Genomic DNA, 15970 nt, shown 5'->3' on the forward strand with positions numbered 1-15970 from the left:
CGCCCATCCGCCCCCCGCCCCCAACCCGCCCGCAAGCGTGCGAGCAGAGGTACGACGAGCGTCAGTGCGGCGGAACGTAGCGTACGGGTTCCGTGCGTTCGTACGTGTGGCCGTACGGTTCAGCGTAGACGCTGCTGCCTGCCTACCTGACCGAGGGTGGGGTGCCCGCCCGACAACCCGACCGCAAGGTGGCCTGCCTACCTATCTGATAGCCCGACTGACAGCCTGACCACCAGATAGCTTGCCTGTCACCTGCTAGCCTGACTGCCAGGTGGCACACCCGCCCGTCGGCCTGATGGACAGACGGCCACGCCCATGCCTTCCTGACACAGTGATTAGCTAAGTCCCCCGCCAACACCCCACACACAAAAAAAAGACACTCACACAAAAAAAAAACTCACACACCCTACATAACCTGCACCGTAGTGCTACCCAAACCTCAGCAGCTCCCGCGTTGCACACCGCCACCGCCGTTGGTCGCCCGGCAGCATCCACCCAGCGCCTCGCCAGGGACAACAGCTAAAGAGCTAGGGAGGAAGGGGGTTATGGGGAAAAAAACATACATAGAAATGAAATCCTAGCAGTCACACAGCAACACACAGCAAAAGGTCAAACACACGGCAGGCCTGCCATCACACACACAAACACACACAGCACACACTAAACCAAATACCGTGGATATACCGTAGTGACGTGATGTGATGTCCTCGCTGCACGCGCCTCCGGACTGCCACACACACACACGCTAGCTATTGGGTATAAACACACGGGAAAAAGGCATACAAAAAAAAGACATCCTAAATAAAATAACACACACAAGCACTCAGCGGGGGTTTGGGGAGGCAGACGGAGGAGGGCCAGTTAGCATGGGAAAGGGGAATCGCCCTGAACCAGGAGATGGATATAGTCTTGGCACCCCCCCCCTGGCGTGAAGGTGTACCCAACACACCAGGCGGTAAGGCTCGACACAACCCAAATCCCAGGAGGTTCATCCCCCAACCCACTTCCAGCCCACCAACCATTCTACCCCACCCGCCCTTACCCACTAAGCCCCCACCGACATACACCCAAAAAATGAAGCCACCCCCAACAGACTCCTTGGGAGAAGGCAGCCTGATCCACCTAATAAAAGCCAGGCTCAACCTTACGGAAGAGTCTGGCAAAACGGCGGAGACAACGCGAAAGGCAACGCCTGGCCAAGCAGAGCCCGACCGCTCTGACCCCCGGAAGAGAGGCCAGAGTAGCTAGAGTCGGCTTCCTCCTAAGGAGAAAACCGACAAAAAAAACTTCAGACATCTCGGAGGGAGACCGTCTGAAGGTGGAAGACTCAAACGCAGAACGGAATCACACCCGTTCTGTGAAAGAGCCAACCGTTGTTACACCTAACACCCTAACACCCTAACACCCTACACCAGCTAAACAAACACCCTACACCCTGACGTGCTGCTCCCGCGCTGCGCCGATGCTCTCCACTTACGCGCCTCTGAAAGAACAAGACCGACTTAGACACAACCCAGGAGACTGACGGAGAATTAGACACACTATGAAAATTATACAAGAGCAACAGTATTTAATGATCTCGTTATTTGACCGACTATCATTTCATTACTATTATTGGTATTGTTATATTCATTACTATTATTGGTATTATTATATTCATTACTATTATTGGTATTATCATAATCATTATCATTGTTTACCTGGACGCCAGAGGATACAGGCAAGGGACGACACACGCAGCCGCCTCCATCAACGTGTCTCTCCAGCCGGGGCAACACGCTGGAAGTACAGGGAGACTCAGACATGCGGAGAGGCAGCGGAGACATCCAGACATCTTGGCTCAGACACAGGTGGCTGCTCCATTAACCCGGCAGCAGCGACGGGCCAAGTTTGTGGCTTTACCGTGTAGCAGCGATGGGCCAAGTTTGTGCCATGATATTTAAACCCCCCAAAATAGATGATGCATAATCTGATCACAAATGCTTTGATATATATTATGAAATGGTTTGTGTGTCCAAACTCCTTATGCAAGAGTTAAGAACATAAGGAGTCTGCAAGAGGCTGGTTAGGCTATACAAGGCCATGGCTTTATCTAACCTCTTCTTGAATGTATCTATGGTATTGGCACCCACAACATGGCCCCCAAGCCTGTTCCACTCATCCACCACTCTGTTAGTAAACCAATTCTTGCCTATGTCTTTGTTGAATCTGAATTTGTCTAACTTAAAACCATTTCCATGCGTCCTACCTGGCTCTTTCACTCTCAAAATCTTATTGACATCCCCTTTATTAAATCCCTTCATCCATTTACAGACTTCGATCAAGTCTCCTCGCAACCTTCGCCTTTCTAGCGAGTGTAGATTTAACTGCTTCAGCCTGTCTTCATAAGGCAAGTTTCTCACCCCCTGAATCATCTTTGTCATCCTCCTCTGTACAGATTCTAACACCTTGATATCCATTCTATAGTAGGGGGACCAGAACTGCACTGCATAATCTAGGTGAGGTCTAACTAGTGCTAAGTAAAGTTTGAGGATGACTTCAGCGCTCCTATTGCTTACGCTCCTTGAGATGAAACCAAGTACTCTGTTGGCACGATTTTTGGCCTGAATGCATTGAGCCCTAGGACGGAGGTCAGCGCTCATTAGGACTCCTAAGTCTCTCTCACGCCCAGACCTGCTTAGAGGAGTGCCATTTAAGGAGTAATTGTGTAAGGGGTTATTCCTACCTACACTCAAAATGCTACACTTCCCGACATTGAATTCCATCTGCCACTTCCCCGCCCAATCATATAGTCCGTCAAGCTCATCCTGGAGAACGGTAGCGTCCCTGTCTGATTGGATTACTCTACCGACCTTGGTGTCATCTGCGAACTTGTTGACATCACTACTAATTCCTGTGTCCAAGTCATTGATGTAAATAATAAAAAGCAGAGGACCCAGCACCGACCCCTGAGGGACTCCACTCGTAACACTGCCCCATTCAGATTTCCTACCATTGATTTGCACTCTCTGCTTCCTACCACTGAGGCACGCCCTGATCCAGTTCAAAACTTTACCAGCTACGCCGTGAGCCTGTAATTTTAGTAGTAGCCGGTGATGGGAAACTTTGTCGAACGCTTTATTGAAATCTAGATACAATATGTCACAGTTTTCATCTCTGTCAACCGCCTCGATTACTTTAGTGTAGAAGGACAACAGGCAAGACCTATCCTTTGTGAGCCCATGCTGTGAATCATGAATTAAATTATGCTTTTCTAGATGGTCCAGAATGCTCCCGGCTATAATTTGTGGCTTTACCGTGTAGCAGCGACGGGCCAAATTTGTGGCTTTACCGTGTAGCAGCGACGGGCCAAATTTGTGGCTTTACCGTGTAGCAGCAACGGGCCAAATTTGTGCCATGATTGAAACTCCCCAAAATAGATGATACCTAAACTGATCACAAATGCTTTGATATATATTATGAAATGGTTTGTGAGCGGGGTGATTTTTCTCATTTTTCTCGCTTGGAGGGACCATTAAGAAACATGACCCCTGCTGCTACCACCACCACCGGGTTAAGATCAACAAAATTGTAATGCCAAAATTTAATTAAGTACGGGAAAGGTAGAAATTAGGGAGGATAAGTAGTTTTAAGTATTTTTAAGAATGTATAAATTCCATCGCTATCTCTCACGTACTTAACTGAATTTTTCTTAACTAAAAATGGTCAAATCATCACTTATCTCCTCTATTATGCATATATAATCATTTTTGCAATTACTAACATTATATACTCATTTAAATCAATTTTCACACGTATACAAATATTGTTACATGTACCCTGTACTGTCCAAACCCCTTATGTAAGAGTCAACCAGCATCTCCACTCTTTCATCCCTATACTGTCCAAACCCATTATGCAAGAGTTAACCAGCATCTTCATTCTTTCATCCCTGTGCTCTCCAAACCCATTATGCAAGAGTCAACCAGCATCTCCACTCTTTCATCCCTATACTGTCCAAACCCATTATGCAAGAGTTAACCAGCATCTCCACTCTTTCATCCCTATACTGTCCAAACCCCTTATGCAAGAGTTAACCAGCATCTTCATTCTTTCATCCCTGTGCTGTCCAAACCCATTATGCAAGAGTCAACCATCATCTCCACTCTTTCATCCCTATACTGTCCAAACCCATTATGCAAGAGTTAACCAGCATCTTCATTCTTTCATCCCTGTGCTGTCCAAACCCATTATGCAAGAGTCAACCAGCATCTCCACTCTTTCATCCCTATACTGTCCAAACCCATTATGCAAGAGTTAACCAGCATCTTCATTCTTTCATCCCTGTGCTGTCCAAACCCATTATGCAAGAGTCAACCAGCATCTCCACTCTTTCATCCCTATACTGTCCAAACCCATTATGCAAGAGTTAACCAGCATCTCCACTCTTTCATCCCTATACTGTCCAAACCCCTTATGCAAGAGTTAACCAGCATCTTCATTCTTTCATCCCTTACACTGGTAAGCTCTGGGGCACCCTTCCTGTGTCTATATCTCCTCCTGCCTTCGACTTGAATTCTCTCACGAGGAATGACGTATCGAGACGCCTCTCCTCCCGAAACTGACCTCCCTTTCAGCCGCTCATAACTTTTGTTTCTGAAGGAGCAGCGATTAACCCAAGAACATCGGCAGACCCTTTTCTGGGGTTTCACAAGTCATGGCTGTGGTACGGTGGACCCTAAAATGGGCTTGCCATAAAACCCACAATTCGAGCTAATTCTAGGCGATGGTGGCACAGCGCAACCCACCATGCATGCCCCGGGTCATTGTGGTGGGTGAGTGATCTTGAGGTGGGCTTTTTGTCATGGGTGGTGCTGTAAGGTCATGGCAGACTGAATTAGCTATCCATTAGTAACCAATTGTCAAATTCTCTGCATTTGACAAGTGACTCTCGGCTAGATGCCACAAGACTGTTTATTTTGTGACAAACACCACACAAACAGAATGGAGTTTGAGCAGAAGGAAATATTCTTAATGGCTTTGTGGTTATGAGAGGAGCAAGATGGCGCCACTATAAACACTCGCCTGCGCCAGAACGGGCTGGGCCGACCATCAGGCCCCACCAGGAAGATGCCTACCGGCGCAACAGGCAACGATGTAAAAAAAAAATAAATAAATAAATAAATAAATAAATAGAAAAAGGTACTCTGATGTACGTTCCATGCTCTTTTCTGTGTCTCAAAATGCAGTGTAATGTTGACTTTTCTCGGCCACTTCTCGGCTTTCCCGTTGCCGACGCCCACGGGTTAAGGCCTTCCCGGCAGAGGATCTATATAGTGACGTTTGGAAATTGGGACTTTTTGTCGGCGCGTCAGTGTATAGACGTTTGCTCTCATTTGCCCACATTAGATAGCAGCATGGCGCCACTATAAACACTCGCCTGCACCAGAACGGGCTGGGCCGACCATCAGGCCCGACCGGGAAGATGCCTGCCGGCGCAATAGGCAGCAACGTAAAAAAAATAATAAATAGAATAAAAAAAATAGACGATTCCTTACTACTGACAAAATTAACAAAATAAATCGCCATTGGGCATCTCAACCCCCTGGACACTTGCCGACATTGCCTCTGAAGGACAGTCACCCTTGTGCCTTGTGGGATACGCAACGCACATCAGCTGACACCGGGAACTTTTGCATTTTTTCCTAGTTTCTTTTATTATCATAGTCTATCATGTCAGGGAGAAAGAGACCTCTTGAGCCGGAGGAAATGACTCCTTTGGTAGCCGAGGATATAGGTGCTGATTTTTTGGATGATTTTGATGATCCTGACTCATGTACCATCAGTGGTTACACTCTAAACCTTCATTTGAACGTATCAATATACATATAACCAGTCTAACTTAACCCTTTCATTGCTAAACGCTTGCAGCGGGCGTTAGGCGTCTTTGCTGGTGGTGCTAAACGCTCACTGCGACATCCAGCCGCACTCAAATCTCCCGCGTATGAGTGTGTTCAAACACTAATTCTCACAACACAGGATTGCCAATTGAGTGTGTTTTATACTAAACTTGGTGGAAAATCATGTCAGCCCAGCGCGGCAAATCTACGGATGAGCAACTGGTGGATGTTCTTGTCCAATATAGCGACATTTTTACATAGCTTCACCTGACGGATTCTTTGACCAAATAGTTGTACATTTTTCAGCTGTCAATACTGCCCTGCCAGCACCCCGTCATCAAGAGATCTACAGTAGTTGCCTTACGGCTGACCGTCGCGCACGTAGAAATGTACGTCTTCACAGGCAACACCCCCTGAACGTGCCTGTAGGTTCGCAGGAGAGGCTTACATTACTGAATCTTATAGATCTTGGCCTCCTCTTTCCAATGATAGTTTTGTTTTGAAACTGTGATGAATAGTTTGTGAGATACAGCGGTTAAGAGAGATTCCCTTCCCCTGCTGGGGTGTCCGAGCGCGCCTGAGGGGATAGTCTCGTTGCGAGCGCTTAGCAACGAAATGGTTAAATAACATCTATATATAGATGTAAATGTTTGTTCAGTTTTGCGGCAGAGTCGGTATAGAAACTTCACTCTGGAATGCCCACTTGCAGGGAATCTATATACACATATGGATGTTTAATGACGAGATTTTCTATTCTCTTTTTTCTATTACTCTCTCGGTCCCACACGTCCTCTGCGTGTATCGAAACACACGGGAAATTAATCACAACAGGGAGAGGGTATTCCCCGGCTGCCTGGGATTGAACCCGCGACCAGCGTGACGGGAGAGCCACTCCTTACCGAGTCGGCCAAAGAGGTACCCCACTGGCTAAGTGGGTTATGGGAGGCTCGTTCATCAGGCCGCACTACAGATGAACATCAACAGCGTCTATACAGAGACTATTTTTTGGGGGGGTTGTACATACGTCTCCCCTGCCGCCGGGAAGGGGTTAACAGGCTATTTTTAAACCTATTTTTTGGGGGGTAGAACATACGTCTCCCCTGCCGCCGGGAAGGGGTTAACAGGCTATTTTTAAACCTATTTTTTGGGGGGTAGAACATACGTCTCCCCTGCCGCCGGGAAGGGGTTAACAGGCTTTTTATAAACCTATTTTCTTGTTGCCCTAGAGCGGTTTCTTTAGCTGTAAAAAACAATATCCATTATCCACACAACTATATCAAAATGCTTACCGGTCTCCCCAGCTGAAGAGGTCACGGACAGAGGAGGTCACGTGCGCCCCCCCCAGCCCATGTCCCCCGGCGCCCATCTCCCGGAACACAGCTACACAAACAAACGCTAGCTATGGGTATAAAAAAAGATTACGTGCAAAAAGTTCACACACAAAAAAATACATCCTAACAAAATAATAGTGCGAAGGCATACCGCCAACGCACACACACACACAATCATACGACAGGCCTGCCATTCACACACAGACGCACACACAAGAGAACCCACTTAACCAAACCGTTGGTGTCGTCGCGATGAGTCCTCTGCATGGTCCGTCCGCGGCATCCTGCAAAAACAGAGAAGCATATTAGAAAAGGGAACATTAAGGGCCGCTTCCACAGTCCATCATGGTCTTTGTAACACTCCCGAACCAAGCTATAGAATCCCATACTGTTCTAAATGGCGCGGTCTTCGATGACACACTAAATACACAGAGCTTTTCCTGTATTGTGTTGTCAAATTTGTGGACTTGAATATAAACAGGATCTCAGCTTACTCATCTCCCTTCTCTTCCCTTTCCTTCATATCATAAACACAGCTTTTCCTGTATAGTCTTGTCAAATTTGTGAACTTGAATATAAACAGGATCTCGGCTCACTCGTCTCCCAATCTCATCTCCCTTCTCCTCCCTTTCCTACGTACCATAAACACACAAGACCTTTCCTGTATAGTCTCGTCAAACTTGTGAACTTGAATATAAACACCATCTCGGCTCACTCATCTCCCAATCTCATCTCCCTTCCCCTCCCTTTCCTACGTACCATAAACACACAAGACCTTTCCTGTATAGTCTCATCAAACTTGTGAACTTGAATATAAACACCATCTCAGCTCACTCATCTTTCAATCTCATCTCCCTTCTCCTCCCTTTCCTTCGTATCATGACAATATAAGACCTTTCCTGTATAGTCTCGTCAAATTTGTGAACTGGAATATAAACAGGATCTCGGCTCACTCGTCTCCCAATCTCATCTCCCTTCTCCTCCCTTTCCTTCGTACCATAAACACACAAGACCTTTCCTGTATAGTCTCGTCAAATTTGTGAACTTGAATATAAACTCCAGACACCGTACAAGGAAATTTCGAAGGCTCTGGTATTGGTTTCGGAGCTTACTAACCCATCACGAGGAACTGTGAAACTGGGCCTTAGACACGGATGCAGAATTACAGCCATGCAAAAGGCAAATTACTTATATATAGTACATGAAACTGGCCATCACGGGGAGTTAACTCATGGCAAAATATATTACTAACCCCGGAAGTTAAGTGAGACTGAAAATTTAAAGAAGCAGTATGTGAGAGCACCGTGCAGGGCTTAGTAACAAGGATTTCGGTTAATTTACATTCACGTACGGATTGAGATATCGGCAAGGCTTGAAGCTGCCGATATCTTTACATGGAAGAGGCGCCTGGCTGGGACTGACAATTATACAGTGACAAAACAAACTAGGACTCACAATTATACAGTGACAAAACAAACTAGGGCTGACAATTATACAGTGACAAAAACTAGGATTGACAATTATACAGTGACAAAACAAACTAGCAAGCAGAGCCGGACACCACAAACACACTGGAAAGAACCTTGAGCAAAAGATAACTTATATAGACATTAATTAAAAGGAAGGAAGGGATGAAGATAGACAGAGGAGGAGGAGGAGTGAAAGGAGAAAAAGGAGAAGGAGATGAAGGAAGAATAGAGGAGGAAAGAATGGAGGAAAGTCGGGGAAGGGGAATGGAAAAGAGAAGGAGGGAAAGTGAAAAAGGAATAAAGGAGAATAGAAGGAATTGGATTATGAGCAGGAGGAGGAGGAGGAGGAGGAGAGAGAATGGACGATAAGGAAATGAGATGCAAGATTTGACCACCAGAAAGAATTATAAACGTTAATTAAGCAAAAGATAACTTATTTATTAAAAGGAAGGGATGAAGATAGACAGAGAGGAGGAGGAGGAGGAGAGAGTAAACTAAAAACTAGACACAATCACTTGATATCATTTAGTATTCCATAATGTTGCCGAGCTCTGCACACTAGTCACTCCCAATGATTAGACAGCTAACCAGTGATAACCTATCCTCATTAACACACTGTTGACATTTGTTGACCTAAATTGACCTATCTATCTTGGTGTGACTCTTTGTGATGTCTCCCCCTCTTGGCCCGGCATCTCCGCGGTCCCACACGAGTCCGGCCTCCATCACGGCAGCTCTGGAAAGACAAAACATATCGGACAGAAAACATACTGCATGACACACGAGGCTGGTCCATATACATACTGAACGACATTCTCTCCAGTGACTCTCTATCATCTCTTTCTCTCCATCTCTCCCGTGTCTCTCTCTCCTGTTACCTACATCTTGCTAAGCCAACACGCCCATCACCATTAAGTCAACACCCCATCACCATTAAGTCAACACCCCATCACCATTAAGTCAACACCCCCATCACCATTAAGCCAACACTCCCATCACCATTAAGTCAACACCCCCATCACCATTAAGTCAACACCCCCATCACCATTAAGTCAACACCCCCATCACCATTAAGCCAACACCCCCATCACCATTAAGTCAACACCCCCATCACCATTAAGTCAACACCCCCATCACCATTAAGTCAACACCCCATCACCATTAAGTCAACACCCCATCACCATTAAGTCAACACCCCATCACCATTAAGTCAACACCCCATCACCATTAAGTCAACACCCCATCACCATTAAGTCAACACCCCCATCACCATTAAGTCAACACCCCCATCACCATTAAGTCAACACCCCCATCACCATTAAGTCAACACGCCCATCACCATTAAGTCAACACCCCCATCACCATTAAGTCAACACCCCCATCACCATTAAGTCAACACCCCATCACCATTAAGTCAACACCCCATCACCATTAAGTCAACACCCCATCACCATTAAGTCAACACCCCATCACCATTAAGTCAACACCCCCATCACCATTAAGCCAACACCCCATCACCATAAAGTCAACACCCCCATCACCATTAAGTCAACACCCCCATCACCATTAAGTCAACACGCCCATCACCATTAAGTCAACACGCCCATCACCATTAAGTCAACACGCCCATCACCATTAAGTCAACACGCCCATCACCATTAAGTCAACACCCCCATCACCATTAAGTCAACACACCCATCACCATTAAGTCAACACCCCCATCACCATTAAGTCAACACCCCATCACCATTAAGTCAACACCCCATCACCATTAAGTCAACACCCCATCACCATTAAGTCAACACCCCATCACCATTAAGTCAACACCCCATCACCATTAAGTCAACACCCATCACCATTAAGTCAACACCCCATCACCATTAAGTCAACACCCCCATCACCATTAAGTCAACACCCCATCACCATTGTCAACACCCCATCACCATTAAGTCAACACCCCATCACCATTAAGCCAACACACCCATCACCATTAAGCCAACACACCCATCACCATTAAGTCAACACCCATCACCATTCAGTCAACACGCCCATCACCATTAAGTCAACACCCCCATCACCATTAAGTCAACACCCCCATCACCATTAAGTCAACACCCCATCACCATTAAGTCAACACACCCATCACCATTAAGTCAACACCCCCATCACCATTAAGTCAACACGCCCATCACCATTAAGCCAACACCCCCATCACCATTAAGTCAACACCCCCATCACCATTAAGTCAACACGCCCATCACCATTAAGCCAACACGCCCATCACCATTAAGCCAACACCCCCATCACCATTAAGTCAACACCCCCATCACCATTAAGTCAACACCCCCATCACCATTAAGTCAACACCCCCATCACCATTAAGTCAACACACCCATCACCATTAAGTCAACACACCCATCACCATTAAGTCAACACCCCCATCACCATTAAGCCAACACACCCATCACCATTAAGTCAACACCCCCATCACCATTAAGTCAACACACCCATCACCATTAAGCCAACACACCCATCACCATTAAGCCAACACACCCATCACCATTAAGTAAACACCCCCATCACCATTAAGCCAACACCCCCATCACCATTAAGTCAACACACCCATCACCATTAAGTCAACACCCCCATCACCATTAAGTCAACACCCCCATCACCATTAAGTCAACACCCCCATCACCATTAAGCCAACACACCCATCACCATTAAGTCAACACCCCCATCACCATTAAGTCAACACACCCATCACCATTAAGTCAACACACCCATCACCATTAAGTCAACACACCCATCACCATTAAGCCAACACACCCATCACCATTAAGTAAACACACCCATCACCATTAAGCCAACACCCCCATCACCATTAAGTCAACACACCCATCACCATTAAGTCAACACACCCATCACCATTAAGTAAACACCCCCATCACCATTAAGTCAACACCCCCATCACCATTAAGTCAACACACCCATCACCATTAAGTCAACACACCCATCACCATTAAGTCAACACCCCCATCACCATTAAGTCAACACACCCATCACCATTAAGTCAACACCCCCATCACCATTAAGTCAACACCCCCATCACCATTAAGTCAACACACCCATCACCATTAAGTCAACACACCCATCACCATTAAGTCAACACACCCATCACCATTAAGTAAACACCCCCATCACCATTAAGTCAACACCCCCATCACCATTAAGTAAACACCCCCATCACCATTAAGTCAACACCCCCATCACCATTAAGTCAACACCCCCATCACCATTAAGCCAACACCCCCATCACCATTAACCATGTACTCGTCACCACAACCATACGTATAACTTCAATGTATACTTAAGGGCTCGGAGGAGGTGGTGATGTTGACCTCGAAGTGCTGCCGGAGGTCACTGAAGTCTCACAGGCCCCGTCCTCTTAATATACGACACCCTGGTAACGTTGGCATGGAGGCGAGGACACTTGTGACATGCAGGTGCCGAGGGCGGGAGTCGAACCGGGGTCAGCAGTTACGTGGGCGGGTACGTGGCTTGTTAAAAGGGGAGCGTCTGCCATGTTCTAAGATATTATCAGAGGATCACCATTTTCTCACAGGTGATGTGTACCTTGAGTAGGAACATCATGTACAGTTTTGGTGAAGATTTGTTGAAAAAAAAAAATGAATTTTTTTTCAAAAATTTCAAAATTTTGAAATTGAAAAAAAGCATATTTAGAGTTTAGATAGCTCAAAAATAAAAAACACCACTGGAACGGGCATACAAAATAAGTGTATTCCTAGAGATTACTTTTCCATTTTTTTTTTTTTTTTTTTTTTTTTGTTTCTTCAAAGTTTAAACTTAGAAAATTTATATAAAAATTTTGATGATGTTTATCCAGATTCTGATCACTAGCATTTATAGCTAATTTTTTTCTCTTTCCAACGCTATCTTTATGTTTGTGCTAGGTCCATAAATAACTTAGAAATATCAAATAAATGCGCGTGTGACCCTGTTTTGAGAAAACGAAGGAAAACTAAATTTATCGATCGCCCATCGATTCTGCTCTCCGATGACAATGTATTGGTAATGAATGTCAATGTAACTCTAACCCTGTGTAAAAAAATATCCTCTATTGCAAAAATTACGGACATAAAAGCACTGATTCATGTATGCATATTTTGGCGCGTAAAGCGCTCTGTATGGCAACACTACCAGATATTTAAAGGGCCGCCAGACCGCGCGAGGATTTAAATTTTAAAAAACTAACCTCGCCACGTGACACCCCATTGTATCCCTGGTATGATGAGCCTATAAAGTGAATTTCGAGGAATTAAAAATATTCATCAAAAATACCCCCCCAGACGCTCCCCTTAACCCGTCCGCTGCGATTGGCACGGATTTGGCCTTCACTGGTAGCCTGGTAACATACACTCCCAGGTCTCTCTCTGCCTTTGTGGTGGATAGTGGAGTGTTTCCCATGTGGTATCGGTGTGGTGGATATCCCCTCCCAAGGTGCAGGACTTCACATTTTTCTTCACTAAACTGTAGCAGCCACTTTTTGCTCCACTCCTGTAGCTTGGTGATGTCTTCTGGTAGGAAATCCGCAGTCAAGGGGTTAAGGACTCCCCGCTGGTATAACACGCGGTACTTGTAACATGCAGGTGCCATGGGCGGGAATCGAACCGGGGTCAGCAGCTACGTGGGCGGGGACGGGACCATCGGGGCGTAACACACAAACACTTAGCCTAGAATGCATGGGAATCGAACCCAGTCCAGCAGATACGGGGACTGTGTTCTGGCGAAGGGGTCCCGCCGCCAACACACAGAGCAGCGGACGGACAGAGAATGGTGCTGGCCAGGCGAAGGGTTGCGTCAAACTGAGGAAAGGCAGGGCGGGCGCGGTTGTCCCGGGAACTTTTCTTTGTGTGTGAGTGATAGTTGTTCCGTGTAGTTTGCTTGTTAGCCTGTTGGTGGGGGCGGAGCAGGACTATAGTTAAGGGTCGTGTGTATGTGTGTGTGTGTGTGTGTGTTAAGTAAGTAGTTAACGTTTATTGCTAATCATACATATTACATGATATACAGGACTATAGTTAAGGGTCGTGTGTATGTGTGTGTATGTGTGTGTGTGTGTGTGTTAAGTAAGTAGTTAACGTTTATTGCTAATCATACATATTACATGATATATACATATACACAAATTCATGTTGACATTAGCCACGGTCCGTCGAGGCGAAGCTCCCTGACAGACATCGATTAATTATGGATGAGACGTGGAACTAGACAATAAAAATAGTGTCTAATTATGGTTATATACACAAAGGTGAAATACTGATTATATTCTAGTAGTAGTAGTAGTAGTAGTAGACGTAGTAGTAATGGTAGTGTGTGTGTGTGTTAACGGCCACTTTGAATGTCGTTATGCCCAGGGTGTGGCGTCATGAGACATCCGGGTATCATGAGACATCCCATATCCTAAAGACATACCTGAATTTCGACAAGGTACCGTGTCTTTTGTCGTCTGCTTGTCAGAATCTGTCCCACTCAAGTTTATTTATTTTATTATGAAAGCAAATTACGACGTGTGTGTGTGTGTGTGTGTGTGTGTGTGTGTGTGTGTGTAACGAGGATATTAACCGTCACTCTTCCTCTTCTTCTTGTGACCTAATAATAAGCCTTCCATCGCTATTTAATTAAGTCCTCAATAGTACTTTTTTCACACTTAGATGCTTTACTTAATTAGTCAGTCTATGATAATATTTTTGGGGTTCCGCGTTGATAAAATAAGGATATGGGATGTCTCACGATACGGGATGACAGATGACATCACACCTTTCACAATATTATACGAGCTAGTTAAACGGACGTGTGTGTGTGTGTGTGTGTGTGTGTGTGTGTGTATGTGTGTGTGTGTGTGTAAGCTATCATGTCCTAATCACGAGACCGATGATCCGAACAAGCTCATTTCAATTATAAATGTCCTGGACGTCTTAAAATGTCCGGGCTATTAACATTTCAGTATATATTTATTTTAGGGTTTGTGTTTTAGGTTTTTCTTATTAAGTTTTCTTTTATCAGAGAGAGAGAGAGAGAGAGAGAGAGAGAGAGAGAGAGAGAGAGAGAGAGAGAGAATTAGTGATTATAAGTAGTTTCGTATCATTATCTAAGTTTGTAAAGTTTTAATATTTTTTCAAACTATTTTAAGCCAGTAACGACACCAGAGTTCCGTATATTTAAGTGACTAGATAAAGATTTTACTACAAATTGGAAACGTTCTTATATTAACGAAATTAGCATTCTTGAATAACTTCCGAATTGAGTATAAGGTTTTGGTTTTATGTACATTTGTGGTCAATAAATATCTATCTATCTATCTATATATATATCTTTCAGTGTGTGTGTGTGTGTGTTTGTGTGTACATATAACCCTTGGAAGGTATTGTGTTTAATAGTCGTTGTCTGGAGGGTCGTCACGTGATATGTAGAGACGTCTGTTCCATTAATATTATCTGCTAACTATAAACTGGATAGGATTTTAATTACACCCTCTCCTGTGGGTATTTGGAGGTAGATAGAGAGAGAGAGAGAGAGAGAGAGAGAGAGAGATGGAAATATCGCAACCAGTACTCTCTCTCTCTCTCTCTCTCTCTCTCTACTTCTCTATATTTTTTCTTTCCTTACTATATTTCCTTTTCCCTTTTCCCTTCCTTGCTGTTCTGCTTTACGCTATCTCGATCTGTCTTTCCCTCTGTTTATTTATCCTTCTTCCTATTAATCTATTTCCACTTATACTTCTGCCTATCTCTCCTGTTATAAACATACTTCTTTACTTCCTCTTTCATTTTGTATTTTTCTTTCTTTATTATTCTTTCTTTCATTCTTTACATAGCATACTTTTTCTCTTCCTTTCTATATCCTTCAGTGTATCTCTGCCTCTTCAACTTCACCTTTCCTGCTCTCTCTATTGCATTTCTCTTCTCCCTCTCTCTGCTACGTTTCTCTGTTGTTCTTGACGTGGCGGCCAAAGGCTTAGTATGTCGTTATTTGAGCACTCAGGGCCCGTTTCGTGGGTTGAGTATGTAGGAGGACACCTACCGAAACGGGTGCAAGCCACTCCCGGTGAGGTATCTACTGGAAGCGAGGAGAGTGCAGCGAGCCTTCCAAAAACCCTTCCTGTGTTATAACTTTCTGTTTCCTAATTGTCTCATCAACACCAGAGAGTAGTTCAGCATGCTCTCTGAAGACAGATCCTCTTCCTTTCCACACCACATTACTTACACGCAAC

The 15970-nt window shown here is 45.0% G+C and overlaps 1 long non-coding RNA gene across 1 annotated transcript; it reads right to left on the reverse strand.

The window, feature by feature from the left end:
* Window positions 1-1193: 1193 nt before the first annotated feature.
* LOC126987828 (uncharacterized) lies at window positions 1194-9492 on the reverse strand. The gene is made up of 3 exons (XR_007741236.1): window positions 7169-9492; window positions 1701-1779; window positions 1194-1483 (listed from the first exon to the last, which is right to left on the reverse strand). It is a non-coding gene; the product is annotated as an uncharacterized LOC126987828 (long non-coding RNA).
* Window positions 9493-15970: the final 6478 nt, after the last annotated feature.

This window comes from Eriocheir sinensis, chromosome 66, assembly GCF_024679095.1.
Source record: "Eriocheir sinensis breed Jianghai 21 chromosome 66, ASM2467909v1, whole genome shotgun sequence".
NCBI classification, from domain to species: domain Eukaryota; kingdom Metazoa; phylum Arthropoda; class Malacostraca; order Decapoda; family Varunidae; genus Eriocheir; species Eriocheir sinensis.